This window comes from Lolium rigidum, chromosome 5 (assembly GCF_022539505.1).
Source record: "Lolium rigidum isolate FL_2022 chromosome 5, APGP_CSIRO_Lrig_0.1, whole genome shotgun sequence".
Classification (NCBI taxonomy): domain Eukaryota; kingdom Viridiplantae; phylum Streptophyta; class Magnoliopsida; order Poales; family Poaceae; genus Lolium; species Lolium rigidum.
The window spans coordinates 187,120,621-187,131,559 of record NC_061512.1 but is presented as its reverse complement, the minus strand read 5'-3'; positions in this window follow the sequence as shown (position 1 = coordinate 187,131,559).

The following is a 10,939-nucleotide window of genomic DNA, read 5'->3' as shown; positions in this document are numbered from 1 at the left end:
CCCTCTCGCTTCGGCTCGGTGGCTTCACGGCCGCCTGGACGAGGAGGAGGACACTAGGGAGGAGGAGGAGGACACTAGGGAGGAGGAGGAGGAGTCTAGGGACGAGGAGGCTTCGACGGAGATGGCTCCGAAGAAGTTGCGGATTCGTGGGGAAGCGCAGGTTCCCGATGAGAGTAAGGAACCTGCTACGGAGGATGAGAAGTGGCTCCTTGTCCCAGGACGGATAGAGTAAGTAGTAAGGTGATTTCATTTTCGTTATGACACTTAGCATTTTCTAATGTTTGATAATTGTGCAGGAATTTCACATACACGGGGAAGAATGTCCGCGTGCCGGGGAGTCCGATTGGAGCTGCTATTAGGAAGTACCGGCCGGGGATGTACACTCCGATCCTTGGGGGCGAGTCCAAGCTAGCCTACACTTGGGAAGACTATGAGATAGCGCCTTACCCTGGCTTTGCTTCCGCCGCCGACGCCGTGATCAAGAAGTTTTGGGTACGTAATGCATACTCTTTGGGTTTCGTTCATATGTAGTTGATAACCCCACCGTGATAACTCATGCCTCTCACACTTTCTGTTATGCTTGATTGCAGCGCAATTATAGGGTGGCGACTGAGCATAAGGATAGGGCGGACGTGGTGCTCCGTAACATGTGTCGGAAGTTGACACGGCAGCAGTGGTACAACCAGAGGATCACGTGCATCGGCCACTTCTATGCTGAGCAGGGCGTAAGGTACACAAAGCCTGAGATTGTGCAGGGACTCGCCCCGGCTATGACGATAGATGACTTCATGTCGGTAAGTAATTGTCAATGCGATTCTATGTACCGCGGCTAACTTGCAACTATATTGTTTGTTCTTCAAATGAGTTTTGATTTTGCAGAGTTGTACCACATTGGGCTGATAATAATAAGAGGGCCGCCTTCATGGAGTTGGTCAAGAATTGGGTCGGCGAAAACCCCGATTTCAAGGCCGTGAGCGACCGGAACAAGGCCAACCGTGGTTCTCAGGGAACACACACTGCGGGGAGCAGCAAGCACCGATCGCTATCGGGAGCGTTCGGTACATATAAAAATGGAACAAGCTGCATTTTTTTGATTTTCGATGATATGCATAACATTTGTTTTGTGATGCAGGGGAAGAAGCTCGGGAGGGAACTTGGTGAGATGGAAGCGTGGACGCACATGAAGCCGGTGACGCCCGGTCCGAACGAGCCTCGGCCCGCGCCCGAGATGTACTACGGCAAGGCCAAAGAGAACAAGGAAAGATACTCGCGAGGAGTACGCCAAGCTCCATCCGCAGGTGGAGGACCCTATGACCGAGCCGGTCGACGAGGTGGCGATGATGTCGGCGGGGTCCGGCCAGCCGCATGGACGTCCCGCCCGCCTTGCCGGGGGTTTCAAGCCTCGGAGGAACTTCACGCAGATCAAGGCTACCCTCCTCCGGCAGCCTACGCTACCTCCTCGCGGACTACATGCCGTTCTCGGGTAGAGGTTGATGTAAGTCATCCACACTTTCATCCTCTCGTTTTGACTCTTGTTCCCGAATGGCTATGTTGATGAGACGCATTATTTCTGAAATTGTAGACTCAGCTCGAGGAGGCCTATGCAGTAGCTTACGAGGAGTATCTCGAGAAGATTAAGGAGCATGACCTTGTGAAAGATGCCTATGTCCAAGTGGACGAGCAACCGGATGGCGGTAAGTTTCAATCTCTATGGTTGCAAAACATCATAAGTCCCCATGTTTGAATCCGAGCTATCTCTCCCGTTTCTTGCGAGTTTCACTCGGTTCATGATGACCGGAGTGCGAGAGGAACCACTCCCGCAGCCACCTCATCCGGGGCCGACGCCGTTGTTCCCGTCCAAGGAGGAGTTCTATATCATGTACAAGCGTCGCCGTCGCTGACCCCGGTAAGTTGCTAACTTGGCTAAGTTGCTAACTTGGTGTGACATGGCTAAGTTGCTAACTCCTCCAACATGTAGGGATTGGGAGAATCCGGGAACGACACTCCTTGTGGTACGCCGATGCACCCCGGTCGCCATTCTCCTCGGTGCTTCGCCGAACCTCGGCATTTTTCTGGTTCCGGTGGCTCTCGTCGTGGTTCTACCTCCCCGAGCACCGTCGAGATACAGCGGCCTCACTTCACCGACTCGGAGCTAGCTCGTCACTGTAGCTAGATCGTCACTCGGGTGGTGCACCACCATAGTTTCTACATTGTACTAGCACATGATGACACGCTCCATCTTTGTAGTGGATCCGGTGTATGTACCATGGTCTTGTATGCTATATTTGTGCTATTTGTGAGATTTGATGCTATATTTGTGAGATTTGGTGCTATACGGTGATATCTTTGTGCTATATGGTGCTATATATGTTACTGCATATTCAATCCTATAATATGTGCATTTTGTGCGATTTTCTGAGCAAATGAGGCCAAATTGGCAAAAAACAGAAAAAACTGGACCTGGCTGTGCCGACGGTGTCACCGTCGGCACAGGCCCGTAGCTGTGCCAAATGGCAGGGTCTGTGCCGACGGTGACACCGTCGGCACAGCCAGGGCCCAGCGCGCGTTTTTTTCCAGTTCAAATTAGAACGATTTCCCGCCGGTTCTGGGAAAAAAAAAATGAAACTGTGCCGACGGTGAAACCGTCGGCACAAGGGGGCACGTTGACGGCAGCGGCGTGACGGCGAGATGAGTGTGCCGACGATGGGCAGGCCGACGGCCACCGTCCAGCCGTCGGCGTACGCCTGTGCCGACGGTGTCGTGCTACGCCGACGGTGCCCGCGCGAACCCCGACGCCATCTGTGCCGACGCCGGTACGCCGACGGTGACCGTCGGTAGAGACGGTGCCGACGGTGAGCTTACCTGTGCCGACGGTGCGGGGCCGTCGGCCCACGGCGTCTTCCCCGTAGTGGGAGTAGTGTTAAGTTTGGGCTCCTTTCGCCAGGTGGTTTGCGAGAATGATGATTAAGAAAGCTACGGCCGGCTATCCATAATCCACGTACATGTGTTGATGAAAACAAAAGCTGCACGGCTGTGCATGCTAGCGTCTTCCGTTGGATACTTGGATCACACGCTATTAGGTCTGCAGTATGCGGAGAACTTGATGCCAACGAGCCATTATCGTAAGAACTTGAATGATACGTCTCGATCACTAAAAGTAAAAAAAAAAAAAGATATTAGATGGAATTGAACTAAATTTTTTTCGCGAAAATACAAAAAAATTTGCTTTTCGATGCATTGATAGAAAAGAGAGTTATACATACAAGTCCAAAGATAAACCAACACCGCGCCATACAACTCAACCTAGAAGACCTAATCTAGGAGAGAAGTTGGTGAAGACCCCGAACCCCGCGTCCGCCCAATGTCGTGCCTCGGCCCGATTATCGTCGAATAACAAAGCCACCGAAGGACGTGCATTGTCGAAGACTGCAGCGTTTCTATGCTTCCATATCCACCATGTCGTGAGCATGATCAATGACGAGGTGCCCTTGCGCAACTAAAATTCAGACTCTATGAGGGTTATCTATCATAGAAGTTTACTCCCTTCAATCCATAATAAATGTCTAAACTTAGTCATATTCATCGGGGAGTACCAAAGACATGTTATGATGTTAAGCCCTGGCATAAACTGTTTTTTTAATGAGCATGGACTGTTCTTTTTTTTTCTTGCCTAACTTGCAGAAGACGGATCTTTGCATACATACTGGAATGCACCAAATTGATGCTGATTTTCGAAACTCGAGAAGTGGCAACCTGTGGCTGGAGATGCACAGTTTTCTTTCTAGAAGCATTCTCTCGACTGAACCTACCCGTACTGTCTGCCTCATTCAGGCAAGCGACCAATCATGCGTGCAATGGATGCATAATATGGTTCTCGAAGCAAGGGCGGCGTAAAGGCAGGCTACGAAGCCTATAAACGAAGCGGACAACCAATCCACCCGATGTACGCGGGCATGTGGCTAATCCTGAATCTCATCTTCGTCACCGGTTCAGTGAATCCAATCATCTGTTTATATGTGGTGGAGTCGCCGGGCAGGTTCAGTGGATCTGCTCGGCAGTTCCGTCTGTACGTCCGGCCCCGATCGAACACTCTCCCGGCCCTTCCTGTCAAACGGAACAGTTGTATAGATGAGGAGACCACACTGGCCTAGTTGGAATTACTTTCTCCACATATCAAACCTAACATCCGATGTGGCCGGCCAGATCGTGTGCTCCTGTTGTGGCAGTATGCAACGATTATTTGTCAGAAAGAGATTTCTCAGGGGAATGGTTGAGGATATGGCTACCGAATGATGTGCAAATCTTTGCCAATGATCGAATGGCTAGTACTCCATCCACCCCTAAAAAAGATATTGCAGATTTACCGAAATTTGAATATACCTTTTTCGGAGATTGGCACATCATTCAGTAGCCACATCCTCAACCATTCCCCTATCCCGCGGACATCTCATTCATTTTGAGGGAGTATAACTTTCCCGAATCACTACACGAATGGGCCGATATGCCGAGGGCCGGGTACCCTCGGCGTAGCCTGATTTGGCCGTCGGCGTAGGCTACGCCGAGGGCAGCCCTCGGCATAGCTCCTCGGCAACCACCTCCCTCGGCATAGTCACTATTGCCGCTACGCCGACGGCAAAACCGTCGGCATACAAATTTAAAAAATTCAAAATTCTTTTTTCCAAAATAAATTCAAAAAAAATCTTTTTTTTGATATGCCGACGGCAAAGCCCTCGGCATAGAGTTTCAAAAAATTTCAAATTTTAATTTATTTTACACCATTTTTCTCTTTTTTTCTTTTTTCTTTCTTTTTTTACTTGTTTATCTTTCACCCAATACACTTAATCTTAGGTCAAATTACAACCATGGTTAAACTTCCTCAGTCACCCATCCTCACACTGCTCCAGCCTCAGCATGCTTAACTTCTTGGTTCCATTCGGATGAGCCTTCATTAAAGAGTTGACACCTTGCTGATAATAATAGCATATCAATCCTATTAACCCTTGGACCGTAATGTCACATCTCTTTATTTTTGAATTCCAAACAATTATTTAAGTAAACAACAATGAATATATAAGTAATAATAATATTGAATTCAAATAATAATAAAATGATTTTCTTTTTTGGTCTTTTTTCTATTTCATATGGAATAATTAATATCTTTAAATCGGAAAATCGAAATTCCACAAATAATATGTCTAAATCGATCAGAAAAATGAGAGGAATCTAAATATAAAATTCATATCATCATTTGAACCTAAAATTAGAGGAATCCAAATATGACGTCCAGTTTGCCATCTGGCCAAAACGGCCCCCTTTGGACATGCGAAATGGTCGTACCGGGCGCGCTGGTGCACCGTTCGCCAACAAGCTAAACGGAAAAAAATTAGCACATAAAGTGATGTGTTATAGACCTAAAAACATTTTTCGCATAATTTATTGAGCGATGGAAAGTGTACCTCTAGTTCAAATCCGGTCAGTTTCCAGCGGATTCGGTAGGACACCGGAGGAAGCCACATGGATTTCCAGATATCTAGCGCACATATCCTAATTCCGACTTATGGAGTGGTTACTAGGACACATAAAATAACGCCATGCGGCTCCGCGAGATTTTCTGACTTCGTTTATGTTACCATCTGGCCAAAACATGCCCCCACGGAGATACAGTATGGCCATACCGGGCGCGCTAGTGCACCCGTTCACCATCGCGCTAAACGGAAAAAATTTAGCACATAAAGTGATGTGTCGTAGACCTAAAAACATTTTTCCCGAAATTTATTGAGCGACGGAAAGTGTATCCCTAGTTCAAATCCGGTCACTTTCCAGCGGATTCGGCGGGACACAGCAGGAAGCCGCATGGATTTCCAGATAGCTAGCACACACATATGGCATGTGATATGTGGTGCGAAGGCGGTGTCCTACCACTACGCGGAGGTCTCGCGCAATACTAAAATGCGCCCCATGTAGCTGCTTCACAAAAAAAACCCGTTTTGGCACCCCGAAAATGAAAAAACCATCGCCCATGGGTCGGATTGGAAATCCGCTCCCGGGGCCTTACTTACCATCCCAGGGACCACGCACGTGCAAAATATGGCCTCGTTCCGACAAACTATACGATCTCACGGGGCGTTTACTACTCATTTCCCCTAAAAGCCATAGAACTCCGGACTTGATAGCCATGTTCGTGAAGGGTTTTCCAAAATAATTATCGTATCCTAATTCCGTCTGTTGGAGTGGTTATTAGGACACATAAAATGACGCCATGCGGCTCCGCGGGATTTTCGACTTCGTTTAAATTGCCATCCGGCCAAAACGAGCCCCCACGGAGATACGGTATGGCCGTATTGGGCGTGCTTGGTGCACCCGTTCACTATCGCGCTAAACGGAAAAAATTAGCACATAAAGTGAAGTGTCGTAGATCTAAAAACATTTTTCCCGGAATTTATTGAGCGACGAAAAGTGTAGCCCTAGTTCAAATCCGGTCACTTTCCAACGGATTCGGCGGGACACCGCGGAAGCCGCATGGATTCTCGAGATAGCTAGCACGCACATATGACATGTGATATGTGGTGCGAAGGCGAGTGTCCTACCACTACGCGGAGGTCTCGCACAATACTAAAATGTGCTCCATGTAGCCGCTTCACAAAAAAAAACCCGTTTTGGTACCCCGAAAATGAAAAAACCATCGCCCATGGGTTGGATTGGAATCCACTCCCGGGCATAGTTTTAAAACCGGACCGGTGACCGAACCGGCGAGGCTCTCGGTTCACGGTTCACTGGTCCAACCGCTGGTCCGCTCGGTTCAATAGCTGAACCGGAAGTTGAAAAATTATTACTATTATTAGTTATATAATAGAGAAATACTCGTTTCAAATAGGTTGACTTCACTATTATTATCACAAAAGAAACATGGAATAGATGGTCACCACCTACAGGGAGAAGCGCATGCATGTTACCTCCACTACCTGTGTTCGAATCCCAGTGCCCACACATTCTTTTTTCCATTCGCGAGGATAGGAATTACGTGTGACCGGTTCGACCAGTCTCCGGTTTCCTCCGGTTCGAGTGAAAACCGCCGGTTTGACCGCAAAATTCCGGTTCACTTCCTTGTCCGGTCTTGTGCGCCTAACGGACCGCGTGGAGGCGTCGGTTCCGGTTTTCCGGTCGGACCGCCGGTCCGGTCCGGCTTTTAAAACTATGCTCCGGGGCCTTGCTTCCCATCCCAGGGACCATGCACCTGCAAAATATGGCCTCGTTCCGACAAACTATGCGGTGTCACGGGGCGTTTCCTACTCATTTCCCCTAAAAGCCATAGAACTCCGGACTTGATAGCCATGTTCGTGAAGGGTTTTCCAAAATAATTATCGTATCCTAATTCCGTCTGTTGGAGTGGTTATTAGGACACATAAAATGACGCCATGCGGCTCCGCGGGATTTTCTGACTTCGTTTAAATTGCCATCCGGCCAAAACGAGCCCCCACGGAGATACGGTATGGCCGTATTGGGCGTGCTGGTGCACCCGTTCACTATCGCGCTAAACGGAAAAAATTAGCACATAAAGTGAAGTGTCGTAGATCTAAAAACATTTTTCCCGGAATTTATTGAGCGACGAAAAGTGTAGCCCTAGTTCAAATCCGGTCACTTTCCAACGGATTCGGCGGGACACCGCAGGAAGCCGCATGGATTCTCAGATAGCTAGCACGCACATATGACATGTGATATGTGGTGCGAAGGCAGTGTCCTACCACTACGCGGAGGTCTCGCACAATACTAAAATGTGCTCCATGTAGCCGCTTCACAAAAAAAAACCCGTTTTGGTACCCCGAAAATGAAAAAACCATCGCCCATGGGTTGGATTGGAATCCACTCCCGGGCATAGTTTTAAAAACCGGACCGGTGACCGAACCGGCGAGGCTCTCGGTTCACGGTTCACTGGTCCAACCGCTGGTCCGCTCGGTTCAATAGCTGAACCGGAAGTTGAAAAATTATTACTATTATTAGTTATATAATAGAGAAATACTGTTTCAAATAGGTTGACTTCACTATTATTATCACAAAAGAAACATGGAATAGATGGTCACCACCTACAGGAGAAGCGCATGCATGTTACCTCCACTACCTGTGTTCGAATCCCAGTGCCCACACATTCTTTTTTCCATTCGCGAGGATAGGAATTACGTGTGACCGGTTCGACCAGTCTCCGGTTTCCTCCGGTTCGAGTGAAAACCGCCGGTTTGACCGCAAAAATTCCGGTTCACTTCCTTGTCCGGTCTTGTGCGCCTAACGGACCAGTGGAGGCGTCGGTTCCGGTTTTCCGGTCGGACCGCCGGTCCGGTCCGGTTTTTAAAACTATGCTCCCGGGGCCTTGCTTCCCATCCCGGGGACCATGCACCTGCAAAATATGGCCTCGTTCCGACAAACTATGCGGTGTCACGGGCGTTTCCTACTCATTTCCCCTAAAAGCCATAGAACTCCGGACTTGATAGCCATGTTCGTGAAGGGTTTTCCAAAATAATTATCGTATCCTAATTCCGTCTGTTGGAGTGGTTATTAGGACACATAAAATGACGCCATGCGGCTCCGCGGGATTTTCTGACTTCGTTTAAATTGCCATCTGGCCAAAACGAGCCCCCACGGAGATACGGTATGGCCGTATTGGGCGTGCTGGTGCACCCGTTCACTATCGCGCTAAACGGAAAAAATTAGCACATAAAGTGAAGTGTCGTAGATCTAAAAACATTTTTCCCGGAATTTATTGAGCGACGAAAAGTGTAGCCCTAGTTCAAATCCGGTCACTTTCCAACGGATTCGGCGGGACACCGCAGGAAGCCGCATGGATTCTCAGATAGCTAGCACGCACATATGACATGTGATATGTGGTGCGAAGGCAGTGTCCTACCACTACGCGGAGGTCTCGCACAATACTAAAATGTGCTCCATGTAGCTGCTTCACAAAAAAAAACCCGTTTTGGTACCCCGAAAATGAAAAAACCATCGCCCATGGGTTGGATTGGAATCCACTCCCGGGCATAGTTTTAAAAACCGGACCGGTGACCGAACCGGCGAGGCTCTCGGTTCACGGTTCACTGGTCCAACCGCTGGTCCGCTCGGTTCAATAGCTGAACCGGAAGTTGAAAAATTATTACTATTATTAGTTATATAATAGAGAAATACTGTTTCAAATAGGTTGACTTCACTATTATTATCACAAAAGAAACATGGAATAGATGGTCACCACCTACAGGAGAAGCGCATGCATGTTACCTCCACTACCTGTGTTCGAATCCCAGTGCCCACACATTCTTTTTTCCATTCGCGAGGATAGGAATTACGTGTGACCGGTTCGACCAGTCTCCGGTTTCCTCCGGTTCGAGTGAAAACCGCCGGTTTGACCGCAAAAATTCCGGTTCACTTCCTTGTCCGGTCTTGTGCGCCTAACAGACCAGTGGAGGCGTCGGTTCCGGTTTTTTCCGGTCGGACCGCCGGTCCGGTCCGGTTTTTAAAACTATGCTCCCGGGGCCTTGCTTCCCATCCCAGGGACCATGCACCTGCAAAATATGGCCTCGTTCCGACAAACTATGCGGTGTCACGGGGCGTTTCCTACTCATTTCCCCTAAAAGCCATAGAACTCCGGACTTGATAGCCCTGTTCGTGAAGGGTTTTCCAAAATAATTGCCGTATTCCAATTCCGTCTTTTGGAGTGGTTACTAGGACACATAAAATAACGCCATGCGGCTCCGCGGGATTTTCTGACTTCGTTTAAATTACTATCTGGCCAAAACGGGAACCCGAGGACATATAAGAAAGTGTTTGAATTGTTACTATGTTAACATGGTACTATACATGATTCAAATATGCATGATTTTGACATAAACGGATAGAGAATGTTTTATGAACATTTTGATACCTTATACGCATTTTTCTAACATCATATGAATTAGTTATGATTTTTACAAAATTAGACAAATTTGAAAAATAGTCTACGCCGAGGGTGGCCGTCGACGTAGCCTGTCTACGCCTAAGGCCAAAGATATGCCGAGGGCTGCCCTCGGCGTAGACCTCGCTACGCCGACGGCAACGCTACGGCGAGGATCGAATGGAGAGGCTAGCTATACGCCGAGGGCCCCGACTTTTGGTCGTCGGCGTATAAAAGGCCCTCGGCGTATCGCGCCATTCCTGTAATGAATTCCGATGGACAATTTTGTTTGTTAACCAAGTGCTTTAGAGCATCTCCAGTCGTGGCACCTAAACGGCGTTGGATTGAGCATTTGGGGGACGCGTTTTCTTCATGCAGCGTTTGGGGAACGTCGCTTACCAATCGCGTCCCCCAAACATGGCAATAAATTTAATTTTTTATACAATATTCGATAACACAATCATTTTATTAAATATAACATACAAATAAATATGTTTACTAAAATTATTTTCAAATTAGAATACAACAAAAAGTAAAATAACTAAAGAAATATAATTAGTGGGGCTAGACCAAGTCGCCCAACATTTGCTGATAATTCTTTGACCCTCCACACATGTTCAATAAGATCATTTTCAAATTGCGAGCATGGTAAGGAAATCAACAAAATTTGCAGGCACCTCATGATCAACTATTCAACTTCCGCAAGAGGGCCCTGACACTCATATGGACCAACATGTCTCCTTACCTGATTCTTGCAGTTATCCTCGATGATCATGTTGTGCATGATCACACAAGTCTGCATCACCTCTCACATTTGGTCGTAAGACTAGCTTAGAGCAGGGTACCGAACAATAGCAAATTGAGCTTGAAGCACACCAAATGCCCGCTTGACTTCCTTCCTGCAAGCCTCCTATCGCGAAGCAAAGTGACAATTCTTCTGACCTGATGGAGCTAGGATTGTTTTGACAAAATTCGCCCATCCTGGATATATACCATATGCTAGATAATAGCCTTTGGTAAATTGGT